The 17,828-nt window shown below is 42.1% G+C and overlaps 1 protein-coding gene across 1 annotated transcript in view; it reads left to right on the forward strand.

Annotated features, from left to right (window-relative positions):
• TPD52 (tumor protein D52) overlaps positions 1-17,828 on the forward strand; it is a 311,826-nt gene that overhangs the window by 253,111 nt on the left and 40,887 nt on the right. The window lies entirely within an intron of this gene.

Consider the following 17,828-nt stretch of genomic DNA (forward strand, 5'->3'; position numbering starts at 1 on the left):
GAGAGGGGAATAGTCCTATGTAATTGGACGAGGGGCTGGTATTGTATTCTGACACAGAAAAAGGATTTGGAGCCTTTTGTAGTTGTGTACTTTCTACCCCTTTGTTTAGCGGTTTGAGAAATTCTGAGACGTACAATAAGGTAATAACACAAAGTTTAGGTTTGTGGAAAAGAAAATTAAGAAGCATTTTACCCATGGTAACAAACTTCCTTTTTTTCCTTATTTTTAAAATTTACGTTCCCCATGATTTCTTTCCAGATAGTAGTGCTTGTTCCTCAGTGAGCTAACATTTTAACTATTCAAACTTTAAAAAATAAATAGGGAGAAGGTGGCAGCCTCCAGGAGGTCTCACACCAGTGGGGGGCTCCTCAGAACTACCACTGCCTGTGTCTTTGTCCCCGCAGTGGGCCACAGCTGCCCCCAGCCTCTGCAGGAAACCCTCCAATAGCAGCAGGAACACTGTGACCAGACTCATGTCAACCGAAGTCAACTGACCAGGAACAAAGAGTTTTCACGACCCTCCTCAGACCCTTCCTGGTGCCCAGATATCTGCCGTTGTTAGTCACAGCCTGAACTTAACCCCCTCCTGCTTCCCCCTTCCCTCGCATAAAAGAAGCTTGACTTCTATCCCAAGTTAAGGTGGTTCTTTAAGACATTAGTCCGCCATCTTCTCGGTTTGCTGGCCTTCCAAATAAAGTCACTTTTCCTTGCCCAACCCTCCCCCCCAAATAAATAAAATATAAATAGGAATACAATTCTCTTCCTACCTGTCTCCCCTTCCAGTGTTGGTGGGTGGAGAGGGCAATCAGAAAATAGCTTAAACGTTTTATTTAATATAATGTTCATATTTTTTTAAAAATTGTAACGTTAAAACCTCAAGAGCCAGGCATAAGACATACACAAAAAAGTAAATTTTAAAAGATTTCCTTTGAAGTAAGAGAATTTCTGGGTTCAGGGCTCAAGGTTTCCATGTATTCTACAAGAACCCAGTCAAAGATAGATGCATTTGTCCTGTTTACATCTTTCTAAGCGAAACTGAACTGTCTTAAAGTAGCAGGATAAGAGAACTTACATAACTTGGTGTCCAAATATGCATCTTGGAGTTGAACATTCCAGAATGAATTTACCTTGGAAATATTATTGAAGGGGGATCAAGTAACACCCCTCTCCATTTTTCTCACTTTTACCCTCCAAAGTGAAAGAGAGAAGGTAGGATTAGAATATGTATAGGGTCCATAAGCCCAGTAGATGGTTTTTGGTAGCCAGTTCTAGGATGACTTTCTAGAAAATTGTAGCTAAGAAGCTGCCAATTATAGAAGTTGTTGGTCTTAGAGCAGAAGGACCCTAGTTGGCTTACTTTAGAGATCCTCTGAATGTGAGCGAGCTGACAAATACAATTTAGAAACAGATTTAAAACATGAAAACATGTTTTTACTGCTCATTTCCCTACATTTTAAAGTTGGAGCATCCAGGACTCAGTCCTTATACTTTTTATCTGCTTATGTACACTCACTGCCCAAGCAATCTCATATGGTCTTACGGCTTTAATCCCAAGTCTGGATTTTTAGCCTGAACCCTTCCAGAGCACCAGCCTTTTAAATATATGTATGTATATGTGTGTATATTTACTCAACATCTACTCCATTATGATGTCTGGTCAGAATTGTAAAACATAGTTATGAACCTCTGATCCCCTTTACCTCCAACCTCCCACCTTCTGTCCCCACTTCATTGGGCCACTCGCTCAGGTCAGAGATCCTGGAATCACCCTTGACTCCTCTCTTTTTTATGTCCATCCCATTTCTGATTTCACAGTAAATCCTTTTGGCTCTACCTTCAAAACATATCCAGGCTCCAACCACTTACCACTTCTGCTTCTATCATCTTGGTCCAATCCACCATCATCTGTCACCTGAATTACTGCAGTATCTTCTAACCGGTCACCCTGTTTCTACCCCTGCTCCCTTAACAGCCTTTTCTCAACAATGAAGCTAGAGTGATCATTTAAAAACTAAAGTCAAATCCTGTCATGCCTCTGCTGAAAATGCGCCATCTCCCTCCACGTAAATCTTGGTGTCCCTAGAATGGCCTAGAAGGCCCTACGAAGTCTGCCCTGTCACTACTCCCTTAGTTCCCGAACCTCACTCCTACTATTTTCTCCATCAATCCCTCCATTCCAGCCACTCTGAACTTGCAGTTCCTTAAACTCACCAAGGCCACTGCCCTCAGGGCCTTTGCACTCCTCAGTCCCTCTGCCTGGAAAGATTTCCCACCCCTGCCGACTGAGATATCCATAAGCCTTCCTCCCTCCTCTCTTCAAATACTAACGTCTCAGAGTCCTACTGTGATCACCATAATTTAAAATTTCAGGGAATTCCCTGGCAGTCCAGTGGTTAGGACTCCATGCTCTCACTGCCAAGGGTCCAGGTTTTATCACTGGTCAGGGAACCAGGATCCCACAGGCCATGCAGCATGTAGCAAAAAAATAAAATAAAATATTTCGGCCCCTGCCCCACACTCCCCATCCCCTTCCCTGTGTTAGTTCTCTCCAAGCACTCTTGACCTTCTGTTATATCATATACTTATTTACTTTGTTTATTGTCTATCTCCACCCCAACCTTAGGATGTAAGCTGCACAAGGGCAGGGATTGTTTTTCTACTTCTTTTTTTTTTTTTTTTTTTTTTTTGCGGTACGCGGGCCTCTCACTGTTGTGGCCTCTCCTGTTGCGGAGCACAGGCTCCGGACGCGCAGGCTCAGCGGCCATGGCTCACGGGCCCAGCCGCTCTGCGGCACGTGGGATCTTCCCGGACCGGGGCACGAACCCGTGTCCCCTGCATCAGCAGGCAGACCCTCAACCACTGCGCCACCATGGAAGCCCTCTACTTCATTTTATTCACTGCTGTATCTCCAGTGCTTAAAACAGTGCTTGGTACATAGCAGGTGCTCATTAAATATTTGTTGAATGACTGGATGAATGTTTTAGGACCAGTAAATTCTCTAGTTGGGCACCAGCACTTCATGGCAGTTCTGTAATTTCTCTCAATATTCCTCAAAATCAGATTACTCAGAAATACCTCTTAGGCTAAACTTGTTGTGATAGTAGAGATGAGATTTGTCTAGGGAAACAGTGATTATAACACATATTTGCAAAGGGTCTGGCACTGAAACATTCTGTGGACACTATGATCATCTTCCGTTCAACAAATATTTAATAGGTAATTATTATATACCTTGGTGCATATAGAAAAGAAAATAAAGAGACCCTGCCTTTCTAGAAGCTTATTTTTAGTAGGATTATTACTATCTATAATACTATATGAGGAGATAAATACCAAGAAAGTCATAACAACACAGAGCTCTTAGGATAGAGTGGATGGAGAAAATATTGTCGATAGCAGTGGGTCATGAAAAGCTTTATGTAAGAGCAGATATTTGAGATGGGTCTTGAAGCACAGTTCGGATTTGACAAGCAGAGACAGATACTGGGATACAGAGAAGCTATTCGTTGAATTCGTGAAAGTTTACCATCCTTAGAAGGTTTTTCTTTGGTAGGGGAGGGAGTAGTTCTGTTATGTTTTCGCCATTTTTGCTTTATCCTAAGTTCAATTTGGCCAAAATGGGGTTATCTCTCCTGCAGAGAAGGCTTTTTAGGAAGAGGAGTAGGGTTCCTTTTAATAACATTAAGTATAAAGTAATACTTGGACATTCAGAAATTCAATTCAACAAATATTTATGCGGTGCCTATTTGTACCAGGCTCCGTATGGAAGAGGGGCCTTGAGGGAGGTAGGAGGAGAAGGAGGGTGGGCTCAGAGCCACAGGATTGGACAGGCTGCCTTTAGAAGAGGGAGTGACCTTTCCTAGAGTTGTGAGGGTGCAAGACATATGGGAAGCAATTAAAGTGCAAATGCATGGTGTGGAGGGAGAGACAAGGAAGGCAGACTGCTTTTCCAAGAACTATGCTGGTGTCGGGGTGGGGGGGGAAGAAAATTAAGACACTAGTAGCCGCAGGAGTTAGCTGGATTCATTGCTGGCATTTTTCTGGAAGCATTTCATATATATATGAAACACACATATATATACGTATATACATCTATCTGTTTATCTATCTATCCATCCACCTACCTGTCTGTCTATCTATCTACCTACCTACCTATCCATCAAGGAAGACAGGGGAGGGAAGGAGAGTAAGAAGGAGGAATGGAAAATGCAGTGTCTTAGAATATCTGATCTTAGAGATTTCCTACCTTCCCCTGAATTTAATTCAAGTCAAAGCAGGTCAGAGCAATGATAAAATTTATCAGATGCTACAACTATACGAGTTGTTTTCACCCTTTCCCGGTGGAATCGTCATCAGAGTGTTTTAAGACTGGAAGAGGTATCAGAGACCATCTAGTCCAATCTCCTTCTCATAAGTGGGAAAACTGAGACCAGAGAGAAGTGACTTTTCCAAACTCAAATAGCCAGCTTGCTGGAGTGGCCTCCTGGTTTCTGGTCCTAACCCACTGCTGTTTCCTTTCACTGTGCCCAAAACCTGTAAGCCTCATTTCTTATTTTTCCAAGTGATAATAATTTTGCCTTCTACTTCATAAAGTATGTATTTTTATTTTGATGTTCATAAAGATCCTGTGATTTTGCATAATTCCGACATAGTGCTGCATGAGAACCCAGTTAGAGAAGCCTCACTCTACGCAAGACACCGGTTCCTATTCTGCAGAGCTGTCACTTGCTGATCCAGGTCCTTAGTCCCTACCTGAAAATAAAGAATTCTCCTCTTCTTAGTGAGATTTCAGTTTTCATTAAGGCCTAATCTTGCTTTTTATGAGACAAAGAGAGCCTCCTCCTCTCTCTATGGGGCGATTTGTTCCCGAAACATTCTCTCACCGCAAGGAGAAGCCCACGCACCGCAACGAAGAGTAGCCCCAGCTCGCCGCAACTAGAGAAAGCCCACGTGCAGCAAAGAAGACCCAACATAGCAAAAATAAATAAATAAATACATAAAGACATAAATACATTCTTTTAAAAAAAGAAAAAAGAAATCCTCAAAAGCAACATTGATAGAGAACAAACTAGTGGTTACTAGCTGGGAGAAGGAAGCGGGGAGGGGCAATATAGGGGTAGGCGATTTAGAGGGACAAACTATTATGTATAAAATCAATAAGCTACAGGGATATACTGTACAACACAGGGAATGTAGCCAATATTATATAATAACTGTAAATGGAGTATAACCTTTAAAAATTGTGAATCACGGGCTTCCCTGGTGGCACAGTGGCTAAGAATCTGCCTGCCAATGCAGGGGACATGGGTTCGAGCCCTGGTCTGGGAAGATCCCACATGCTGCGGAGCAACTGGGCCCGTGAGCCACAACTACTGAGCCTGCGCAGCTGGAGCCTGTGCTCCGCAACAAGAGAGGCAGCGATAGTGAGAGGCCCGCGCACCGCGATGAAGAGTGGCCCCCGCTCGCCGCAACTAGAGAAAGCCCTCGCACAGAAACGAAGACCCAACACAGCCAAAAATAAACATAAAAATAAATAAAATTAATTTAAAAAATTGTGAATCACTATGTTGTACACCTGTAACTTTTATAGTACTGTATATCAACTATACTTCAATTTAAAAAAAAAGATTTTTGCCTGTTTAAAAAACAAAGCAACATTGATCTGGACGTAATTTTGATTCTGCCAAGGCAAGTAAGGCTTTAAGGACTTGGAGATGAGATATTCCACTTCACTTCACCCTGTTTTCCAAGACGACACAACTGTGACCCAGTAACTTGTTCAAGGTCACTGGGCTAAGTAATACCAGAACGAGGACTAGACCATGGGCCGTCAGACTATTTTCACTGAATCTCCCCTTGGTTCTATGGCCAAGTGTTGGTTGGGGGCACCCTGAGGACACAGCACTAACTGCTTGTGGTCCAGGCACGAGGTCGAGGCGGTGGGGCCTGCTGAAGAGGCCCTGATTTCATGAAGCAGGAAGACTTCCTCCTTAGGACTAGAATCTGAGCTGCTCCTTCTTTTGAATTTTGAATCCCTGCCTTTTTCCTTTTAAAGAAAAGAGAACAGGAGCTGGCTATGTGCCTGTTCCATGCTGTGTTAGGTGTCAAACCCATCGCCAAGAGTAAACAGCTACAGTAGGTGAAGTGGGGTTAAAATAGTCCGGGCAAACCCCCACACCCCGGCACTTTTAATGGTTGAACAGAAAAGTAGAATGGAAAACACGTTGCCTAATGCTATATTAGCTGCCTAATGCTTTGTCTATAGACTGGATGCTTATCGTTTCATCTAAGCATGGAAGGTCTCTGAGTGCAGAGTACAGCCTGTGCCCGAACACATAAAGCCCAGTTATTGCTGAAGATTATGTGAAAGCTCAAAAAAAAACCAAAAAATCAAATCAGAGTTCCGTTTGTTCCTGTTGTCAGACTGAGATAGCAGCCAACGAAAGACGGAAGGAAAGAAAGCCTAACACCCTGTCAGACAGCACGTGAGTGCAGCAGTGGGAGGCGAACCGCTTCATCTTTTATTTAGCATGAACCACACTATTGTCAGCGTTGGTACCTGAGGAGCAGGTGTTCTCACCAGCCTGTGCATGGCTGGATTGGGGAACTGCTGTGAGTTTTCCAGATTCATGCTTTTCCAGTGCATGGTTGGAGTAGGAGGCCCTCTTTCCATGCCTCTGTCTTAGCCGATGGCATCTTGTCCACTCACTCACACATAGGTGACCCTGCTGCTTCCTCCTCTCCCAGAAGCCCATCCGTTATCTGGTCCTGTCAGTTCTCCCTGCTGAACTTCTCCCAAATCCACCTGCTTCTCTTCACCTCCATCGCCGTATCCTAGTCCAGGCCACACTCAGCACTCATGCGGAACTTCTACAATATCTTCCTAATTGGTCTCCCAGCGTCCAATCTTGACACCCTCTCTAATCCGTCTTCCACTCTGCAGGCAGAGTTACCTTTTAAATTAGGAGGATGGGATTAACAAATGCCCACTGCTATATATAAACAAGATAACCAACAAGGACATACTGTATAGCACAGGGAACTATACTCAAGATTCTGTAATAGCCTATAAGGGAAAAGAATCTGAAAAAGAACAGATATATGTGTATATATATGTATAACTGAATCATTGTGCTGTACACCTGAAACTAATACAACATTGTAAATCAACTTTAATTTTAAAAAAGTGTAATTTAAGGGCTTCCCTGGTGGTGCAGTGGTTGAGAGTCCGCCTGCCAATGCAGGGGACGTGGGTTCGTGCCCTGGTCTGGGAGGATCCCACATGCCGCGGAGCGGCTGGGCCCGTGAGCCATGGCCGCTGGGCCTGCGCGTCCGGAGCCTGTGCTCCACAACGGGAGAGGCCACGACAGTGAGAGGCCTGCGTACCCCCCCTCCAAAAAAAAAGTGTAATTTAATCAGTTTAAAACATCAGTGGAGGGCTTCCCTGGTGGCGCAGTGGTTGAGAGTCCACCTGCCGATGCAGGGGACACGGCTTCGTGACCCGATCCGGGAAGATCCCACATGCTGCGGAGGGGCTGGGCCCGTGAGCCATGGCCGCTGGGCCTGTGCGTCCGGAGACTGTGCTCCGCAACGGGAGAGGCCACAACAGTGAGAGGCCCGCGTACCGCAAAGAAAAAAAAAAAATCAGTGGCTTTTTACTGTTCCTAGGAGAAAACCCAAACTCTTCAACATGACTTACAGAGCTCTCCGTAAGGTCAATCCTGCCTTGCTCTCCATCCTCGTCCCTCACCCTGCTGTGTCATCCCCCTTGTTGTAGGTGTGCCAGCCACCCTGGCACCCTCTCCTGTTCTCAAATGCCCCATTCTTTACTGCTTCTGAGACTTCAGCAGGCACTTTTCTTTGCCTGGAAGGCACTCCCACCTCCTGGTTTAAATAATTCTTTTATATCCTTTCATTCCTGAGAAAGAATTTCTCCAACCCCCTGGCTAGGTCTGTTATATGCTCTCTTAGCACTTAAACTTTTTCTTTATGCATTTATGAAGCATTTATGTTGCACTTATGAAATTTATACTTAAATAGTTGATTGGTATTTGCTTAATATATGTCTCTTCTAAGAGACGGTATATACTCATAGCGAGAGCTTATACTCTGTCTACAGCATCAGGTGCAAGATTCTGGGCACGCAGTAGCCCACAGACTTTGCTGAATGAATGGGAAGGCATCTTGCTCCTCGCCACTGCTTGTCAATGTACTTCTTGAGGTCAGGAGACCCCTTCTACCCTGGGCCTGGCACAGGACCCAGTATATCAGAAGGGTTGAAGAGATTTTCCTCAATGAATTTTAAGTCAACAGGTTACTGATTTGGAAGTATAACTCTTAATAGTTTGTCCTTGAGAGCTGCTTATATCTTAGGAAATCCAACTTAATAAATGGAATCTCATGGTGACTTTAAAAAAATTACTGGTTCTACCTGAAGCTGTTGGTGCCAGTTCTGAAATTTGTCTGTTTTGCTGGTGTAGCTCTTTATTTGTGTTTGCATGGTTAATACGGACTGGGCGAGCGCGTCGGGGAGGAGGAGAGCTGAGAAGGGGCACAGGAAGACCTTCACAAGGTAACTTGGCTACTGTGCAATTCTCTCCCTCCCCTCTAGCCCCTCCCACCTCCTCGCTCCTCAAGCCTCTAGGACTTCCCTTGACTTTCTACTTCTAGCAGAAGCTACTCACTAAGAAGGTATAACAAGATGAAGCTCTAACCTACTTATTTCCACTTGGTTGGGTTTTCATCTAATATTCTCTTCCTTCTTCCTTTTCATTTCTTCATCTTTGCCTTCATTCTATTGTCTCAGAATAAGTGGCATTTTATTCTTTTCCAAAATTTACTCTCTGTCTCCATCTTAATCCCAGCTCTCCTGTCTCCCTTAAGACTTTGATCTCTTTATTGTGACTTACCTGTTTTATTTTCAATTTCTCTCTCTCTCTCCACTGGTCCCCCTTCATTGCCTATACACATGCTCTGTTCTCAAAAATCCCTCAAGCCTTTACTTTTATCACGATTCTTTTTTCCACCTCCAATTACTTTCCTATCTTGATGTCTTGTTTTACAGTCAAATTCCTTGAGTTGTCCACACCTAGAACTGCTGCTTTCTTTACACCTGCTACTTTTATACTCATTGCACTATTGATTCGGACGTCTCTACTTTAATAAAAAACAAAGCAAAACAGAAGGTCCATAGTGACTTCCAAATAGCTACATTTAATAAACACGTGTGTGTGCGATATTCTTGTATACTTTGTGTAAGGGATCATATTGGGTATACAAAGAGGTAGAGACATCATTCTGGTCCTCTTGGAGCCCAGAGGCAGAGGAGCTAATAAAGATTTACAATACAAGAAATAATTGCTTTATGGAAGTACCCACAGAGTGTGATGAAATCACGAAGCAGTCTACCTAGAGGAGATGATAAGTGCTTCACTAAGAAGTCCTTGGGGCAGCAGGAGGGATAAATTGGGAGATTGGGATTGACATATACACACTACTATATATAAAAGACAACTAATAAGTACCTACTACGTAGCACAGGGAACTCTGCGCAATACTCTGTAATGACCTATATGGGAAAAGAATCTAAAAAAGAGTGGATATATGCATATGTATAACCTATTCAGTTTGCTGTACAGCAGAAACTAACACAACACTGTAAATCAACCATACTCCAATAAAAACTAATTAAAGAAAGAAAAAGTCAGTCCTTCAGCTGAGAGTTGTAAGAAGAAAAGGACATTGATAAGGTTGAAAATTCTAAGTGCTATAAAGGAGGAGAGCACAGACAAAATGATACAGGAAAGCAAGGGAACTTCCAAGGGGTGGAGACAAAAGAGGTGCTCAAGGAATTCTTGAAGGAGGTGATCCTTGATCTGGAATTCTGAAACATGGATCTGATGTGGACATCTTGGAAGTCAGATGGCTAAAAACTGTGAAGGAGTCCATGTCTAAAAGACTGCGATATGGAAGGCCAGAGCGAATGTCATCTGCAAGTGGGAAGGCTCCATTGGTTTGAAGGAATCAGGGGTGGAAAGGCAACAGCATCTGTACAAATGGCCTTTCCAGGAGTTTATCAATTAGGTTGTCTCTACCTTTACTCACATGTAGTAAGTGTTTTTAGATGGGGAGCTCTAAATTCCCTTCCCTTGCAAACTGTCTCCATCTGCTGCATGTGATTTAATCTGCCCTAAATGAGGGAGGAACAATGTAACCAAACAGGTCTTTTTCCCTCTCTTGTTTCTATGTATTTTACTCATAAAAAGACCCATTTAGTATACCTTTTCCCTGCTCCATTTCTTATACTCTCCCTCTCCTCTCCCCTTTGGGTCTGTTGGCAGAGAGAAAGGGAACAATATTTCATTTGTGAGTGAAAAGAGGACACGCGATAGAACGGTTTAGAAATAGAAACAATGCCCCCCAAATAAAGGACTTGTTCTTGGCTTCTCCCTCTCTACACCCCACAGAGCTTTTTTGAACGGTGTCAGGACACTTCCCTTCATCCACTGACCCGGGGAGCCAGGAATGGTTTCTGTTGAGTGGTTTTAAAGTTTCGGTCAATGTTACTATCCATTAGAACATTATACATTAAAAAGCAGGATTGCCCTAGGATCCAAATACAGGAAGCTGACACAAGAGTAAAACCGAGAAGGGAAAAATAATTTGGATTTTTGGTCAAGAGTGGGAGCCTTGCTGTTTTTTTTTTTTTTTTAGACATATTGTGACCGCTCTGGGATCAGTAAGGAAAACATTATCGAGTGTTGAGTGAAGCCTAATGCCTGTGGGGAGTACACAAAGGACAAGGGCCTGCCTTGGGCTGGCAGCCGCAGATAAACAAGACAAAACAATAAACAGTGGAGGTGAACCAGGCGGGAGGAGGAAGAATTTAATAACCTAGGGCTCTTTTGCCAGAAGAGAATGGCTCCCTTCACAGGCACCTGCCAGCTCCTTTTTAGCCAAGCGCTAGAAATAGTGGGGAAGGAAGGCCAAAATAGCCGCTTTATGCCTTAAAAGCCCCATCCAGACCACGCAGTTCACTGGCTTCATGAAAAACATTTCATTGTGTGTCATGTAACATGCTGTTTGAATGAACTAAAAACTCTACAAATACCTTATAAATGTAATTTAATTTCTTTGATAATCTAAATGAGGACGATGCCATTTGTCTTCAACACAGCTGCAGACTTTGCTAGGTCAGGGACCGAGTCGCTTGGCCTTGTGTGTGTGCACGCGCTTACGTGTAATTGAGATGTAATTAACACATATTAACAGATACAAATCTTCAGTGCTCAATTTGATGAGTTTAGCAATTGTGTATGCTCATGTCATGTGACCACCACTCAAAACAAGATATAGAACACTTCCATTATTCCAGAAAGTTCCCTCGTGCCCCTTTTCAGTCTTTCCTCAGGCCCCCATCCTCAACTAAACAACCCCTTTGTGATTTCTGTCATCCTAGGTTGGTTTTGCCGCCTCTTGGATTTTATAGAAATGGAATCAGATGGCACGTAGACTCTTGTATCTGGCTTCTTTCCCTTATTATGACGTTTTTGAGAGTCATCCACATGGTGTGTGTATTAGTAGTTTGTTTCTTTGTGAGTAGGTAGTATTCTATCGTATGACTGTATCAAAACGTATCCATTCTCCTGTTGATGAACATTTGGGTTGATGGACATGCCTCTTATCAGGAAGGCGCGCAAAATGTGGACATATGTCTTCATTTCCATCAAGAAATACCTAAGAGTGAATTGCTGGTTCATAGGGTAGATATAAATTATATCACAAGAAACTTCCAGTCTTTCAAAGTAATTGCAACATTTTACATTCCCACTAGCAAGGCATGAGAGTTTCAAGTATTCTATATCCTCAATGATACATATTACCAGTCTTTTTTGTTTTAGCATTTTATTGGGTGTGAAATGGTATCTCATTGTGGTTTTAACTTGCATTTCCCTGTTGTGCATTTTTGTGTGTTTTTATTGGGCAATTGTATTTTTTATTTTATAAAGTGTCTTTTCAAATCTTTTGCTCCCTTTTAAAGTGGATAGTTTGCCTTTTCATTGATAATTTGTAGGAGTGATTATATATTGTAGCTATGTCTTTTACCAGCTATATTTATGCAATTACTTTTGCATTTCTGTGGCTTGTCTGTTAATCTTCTTTTGTTTTGTTTTGTTTTTGTTTTGTTTTTGGTGGCACCACACGGCATGCAGTATCTTAATTCCCCAACCAGGGATTGAACCTGTGTCCCCCTGCAGTGCAAGCACCGGTTCTTAACCACTGGACCGTCAGGGAAGTCCCTGTTAATTTTCTTAATGCTGCAGAAAATGTTAACTTCAGTGTAGTAGTCTGATTCATCATTTTTTTATGGTTAGTGTTTTTTGTATTCACTCTAAGAAATCTTTGTCCATCTCAAAGTTGTAAAGATAGTCTATGTTTTCTTCTAGATGCTTTATGATTCTAAGCTTTATGTTTAGGTCTATGATGGATTGCAAATTAATTTTTGTGTATGAAATGAAATAGACATTGAATTTTTGCCAATATTCAACTGTTCCAACAACATTTATTTAAAAAGACTTTCCTTTCCCCATTGGATTAACTTGGCACCTTAATTTGGAAAACAATTGACCATATATATGTGGATCTATTTCTGGACTCTCTGTTCTGTTTCACTCTTCTCTTTACCTATTCCTATGTTATCACTTATGCGTTTTTTTTTCCTAAATTCAGAACTGCAGCCGCTCACATTTCCCACATGCCAAACCCAAGCATAGGGCCATTAACAGTATCTTACATTTGTCTAGAGCTTGATACTTTTCAAAGCTTTTCCTATACTTAACAATAGTATGTTAGTATATTAGTAGCATTAATGGCTATTAAATGCCTATTATGTGCTAGTATTTGTTTCTTTCTGCTCCTCCTGTACATTTTTCCTTTAATCCTTATGAATCCTTTTACATAGTATTATCTCCACTTTATTGATGAAGAAACTGAGGTGTAGAGTAGTTCAACTCCTCTACCTTACCTAATATTACATAGCCAGTAAGTTCTATATCTGGATTCCAAACCGGTTCGATGGTCTTAAGAGTTCTTGCTACTACCCTCTACCGGAGGTACAATAAGGTATTGTAATCTACTTTTAGCCAAAATGTGCTCCTTGTAAACAATTTAGAAAGTATATTGTTTTCAGGTAAAATCTTAACCATATTTTTACATATTTGGCGAGTGTTTGTGCTGTTTCCATCCGTACATTGGTAGAAACCTTTGAATTGGTGGGCAGTACCTATTAGATGGGAAATCTAATTGCTTATTAGGTAGCAAAGAATAAACACAGCAGCAGGTGGGAATTGATGAAGAGTGGGATCTGTCTACATTTCTCACTAATCTAGCTGATGGTGGTGAGTTGGAATGGCTTCTGTGAGTGTCCTTACTTAGCCTGGCTTGGTCCCTATTTCCACTGCCCCACACTACCGGCTGGTGGTTCAGTGGGTCCAACAAAATGAGTAAATTCTCTGAGCTTCCCCTTGCTTTCTTGGGTTCATAAATGACTCTAGTGAGGTGGGATGCGGGGATTGACTCTCAAGTTTTAGTAAAAAAACAAAAAGCAAATAGAGCACCACAGACATTTTCAAGAGGAGCCTTCTGTAGTTACTGAAAGTATTACAGTCAAGAGCTTGCGTTCTTTGTAAGTTTGGTTGCCTAGAGAAACAGTTTGGCTTCCTTGGGGTTCATCGCCTTGAATAAACAGGAGCTTGGGGTGGGATGGCTCACACCTCTTAATCAATTCCAGCAGCCAAGGAGGGCAAGGGTCAAGTGCACAGGAGGAGAAAAACCAATCTGGTCAAACTAGTTTGACTTTTTGAAGGAACCTGAATCATATGTTTCTTTTCACTTTGATAACATTTCTGAACTGTCATTTAAATGCCACCTTAGACTGAGGAAAGTCTTCTGAGCTATCAGATTTGAAAAAAGTAGACCAGATACTGGTTTAAAATTTCTTCAGCAGCAGTGACAACGGCTGGATTTCCATTCATTCATTCATCCCTAATTCAACAGGAATTTTTAATGAACTGGCTTGTGGTAAATGCTGCTTGGTGAATAGTTATTATCTCTTTATTATTGTCCAAGTTATTTTCTTCTGTTCTTAGAGAAACAACAGGTAGCAATAACAGTTGTAATTCAGTTACAGGATAAAGGAAGGGCATGCCGGTTAGGAGGTTTCAACTATAAAGTATACCTAGGAAGCAGAATGTAATTATTCTTATGGTTCTATTTCAACATTGAATTACCTTAGAATAGCATCCCATAGATTTTGATAACATATTTGCTTTTATAAATTTTCAATATTTTTTCACCAAGTAGATTGTTACAGTATCTTTTGGGTAAATTTGAGTGCATTATAATAATTCATTTCTTTGCGACATGATGAGTATTTGAGGGTGTTACAAGGTGTTTGCAGACACTTTATTTTTTAGTTTAAATATTCACAGTATTCTCAGTTTCATAAGCTGCTCAACTGTGTATATGAATGTAAACTTGACTGATAAAGATACCTGACTTTTTTTTGGCTCGGGGGGAGGCAAAAGTGATATTAAAATTTCTGCAAAGTTTCTCTTAAGTTTCATCAAATAACAACATGCCAGGTCCGTCGGTCATCATTACTGGTTTGTGGAAGTGGCCCTACCCTCTCATATCGGCTCTCAGTCATTTCCCAAAATACTTTTCGGTTTCTAGTTAAAGTACTGTTGCTGTGCCAGGACCCTGAATTGAGGCAGATATCTGAGGCCAGGACCAAGGACTGCCAAGGCTAGGCTGGGAATGGAACAAAGGGAGAGCCAGACCCGGGAGCTGGCAGGACCTCGGAGTGCTTAGAAACTAGCAGTTAAAGACGGAGCCTGGGGAACAGCAATGATTCAGCGAACACGCAAATGCAGAGGTGCCCCTGGCCATGCATGTCAGGAGAACAGTTAGGAGGCACTAGCTGTCAGGGGCCCTGGAAGTGGAACCAATTTCCTCCTCTGCCACGAAGCCTTTCCTATGCTTCTCACAATGTCTGAGGCTGCTCCCACCGTGTGCTGAGCAGGGCAGCCACGTGGGAGATGGCCAGCGCGTTCACCTCCAGAGGAGGGACATATATGGACCTGCCTGGGCCGCAGGGGGCAGATCCAGGTGGGCAGTGGCATAAGTCTTCTTATTCCTGGCTCTGGCTCTGTCCAACAGACTACGATGCTGCTTCTGTTCTGGAAAGCTTTTCTGGCACAAAGGTGCCCCTCATCTTCTTCCAGCTCTAAGTAGATTAGTTAGTTACAAGGCAGGAAGTTGAATAGCTTCAGGCTTTAGTCTCCTGGTTATTCTGGGGCTGTTTGATGTTAGCCCTTCTTTCAGAACCGGGCTTTGAAAAGAGCTTATTCTTTTTCTGGGACAGAGAAAATGACCAGGACACAGCAATATTTTAAGTTCCAAGGACCCTCACATCTGTTTGCTTTCATGCATTCTGTGTACAAATATATATGACGATTTTAAATTTTTTTTCTTTCTTTATTCTCTCTCTCTCTTTAATGTATTTTTGCTTCTTCTCTTCCCTCTTAGCTCATTTTTATTCCATTAGGTTATAATTGGGTTGATACTTCAAGTATGCTTATTTGGCCTGAGGGGCAAATACAGGATTAAAAACACAGGCAGAGCCTGAGAGCCACCATAATTGTTTACTTATTTACTACTTAACACATAATATCAGGCTTGTTACTGTACTTCCCAGCAGCTGGAGTGATATATCCTCCACCTCTACCATAAAACTTACTGCTTGCTGCCTAATGGGCAAATCCAGTCTCAACTGTAGAATCTTAAAAAAAAAAAAAAAAAAAAAGTGCAAATCTAATGCTTTGAGGAGTATCCAACTAAAGTAATAAAATATTACTTAGGACGAATTCTTAGGGGATCTATTTTACTAAAAAGAGAACAAACAACTTCATAATCGGCATGTCAATTGTACTTAAATGGTATATCAAAGAAAATCACATTAAAAACTTCATGCTTTTACTTGTTTTACAAGTTCAGTTTTATATAATTCATTTGCTTAGTAAATTCCTTTTTCATCCATAATACAAAAATAAAAATCATTTCTGTTTCTATCCACATTATATTTAATCTGATTATAAATGTACCTGTGTCATTAGTTCCTGTATGTGTACTGTACCCATTATCAATCAAGGTTGCCTTTACTAATAGGTATAATGATATTTTTGCAGATGATCACACTGTCCTGAATATCAACTGAATCTTTTTTTTGTCCACAAAAGATACACGCAGCCCTAGGACCTTAGCTTGGCTGACTAGAGGCCGTAGAATGTGTCGCTCACCCGAGCTTGAATTTGATATTGCTTTTTCTAGAGATGATGGGTTTAGTATAGTTCTGATTTTGATCACCTCTGTTGTGTGACATTTCCCTTGGACTTTCAGAGAGTGCCAGTCTTTGTTCAGTGGGGGCCCAGACTGTCACTCTGTGGCTCAAATCGGAATAAGACATTTTAGAAGGAGAAGGAAGAAAAATCACACAAGGGTGAGGATTCAGAAAAGAAGGAGTAACTTGTGGGTTTGGGGCAACGTACCTGCCTTGGTGTGTTCTAGGGGAACCTTGAAAATCCACCACAAAAGCGTGTTTCCCCAAAGCCTCCAAATAAGCCTCAAAGCACAATCAATTTCCCTCTTATCCAGAGAGAATATTATATCTTTCTAAGGAGGCAGCATATGGGAGCTGCCGGGAAGGCCTTCCAGTCCAATTAAAAGGCAGATAGATCAGAGAACACAGGACTCCTGAAGCTGTCTGATCTTTTGCCTATGATTTGTCTCAAGTGCAATTGACAGCCCCGACTTGCAATTATGATGAAGAGACTGGTATAGCTGGAGACTGGTCCAACAGAGAGGGAAGGTTTGACCATTTACATGCAGTTAATTATTAAGGGCTGTCAGATGTCAGAATGGGAATTGGTAATACTGTGGTTAAACGCCCACCACATGTCTAATTTGAGTTGTGCCCACTACCTCCAGCACCACTTCAAATTAAGTCCACATTAATGTCTGATGACTCGCAGCTGTGCAGCATACAACTCTGTGAGCTCCGGGGGTAGGAGGGAGGATTTGCATATCAGTTAGTGCCAGATAATGATTATGAAAGATGTGCATCTCTCTTTGTTGGAATAGGCACCGTATAAGCCAAAACCATAGCTATTATTATTATTTTAAACCATCATCATGCTTAAGACAATGTTGATCTGTAAATTAGCGTCTCGTTGCAATTAATCCAGTTTAAAAAAGGCAATTCCAGGGGAAACAATATACATGTTGTCAGTGGGTGCTAAATGGGCCCCAAAGAGATCAGAGTATGGCCAAATGAGAATCGAAGTGAGCCTGTCTCTATAATAATGAGAGTTTATATTTGGGGCTGCCAAAATACTCTTTTTTTTTTTTTTGGACGATGATAGTTTTGAATGTACTGTTCCAAGTCAGCCCCTGAGTGGCGGCCTTGGTGCCCACCTGCCCAGCATTTGGTTAAGGGAGTTCTCTGGGGGTCTTCCACTGTGCCAGTGATCTCACAGCAGGCTTCCACCCATCCAGACAGGCAGACAGCAGGTGTCACTCGGCTCAGAGAGGCACTCTGATGGTGTCCACGGACTTTGGAAGCTTTGAGAGTGATGGCTGATGTCCAGCAATCCAGAGGGCTGTATGGGGAACCCCTCATGCAGAAATATTTTGGGGTCCCAGGCATACATATGGTTTTGTGATATGTGGTCAGTGGTAAGCGGGAGGGAGTGGAACTTGGTGGTGGCAGT

This window comes from Pseudorca crassidens, chromosome 17, assembly GCF_039906515.1.
Source record: "Pseudorca crassidens isolate mPseCra1 chromosome 17, mPseCra1.hap1, whole genome shotgun sequence".
In the NCBI taxonomy this organism is placed as follows: domain Eukaryota; kingdom Metazoa; phylum Chordata; class Mammalia; order Artiodactyla; family Delphinidae; genus Pseudorca; species Pseudorca crassidens.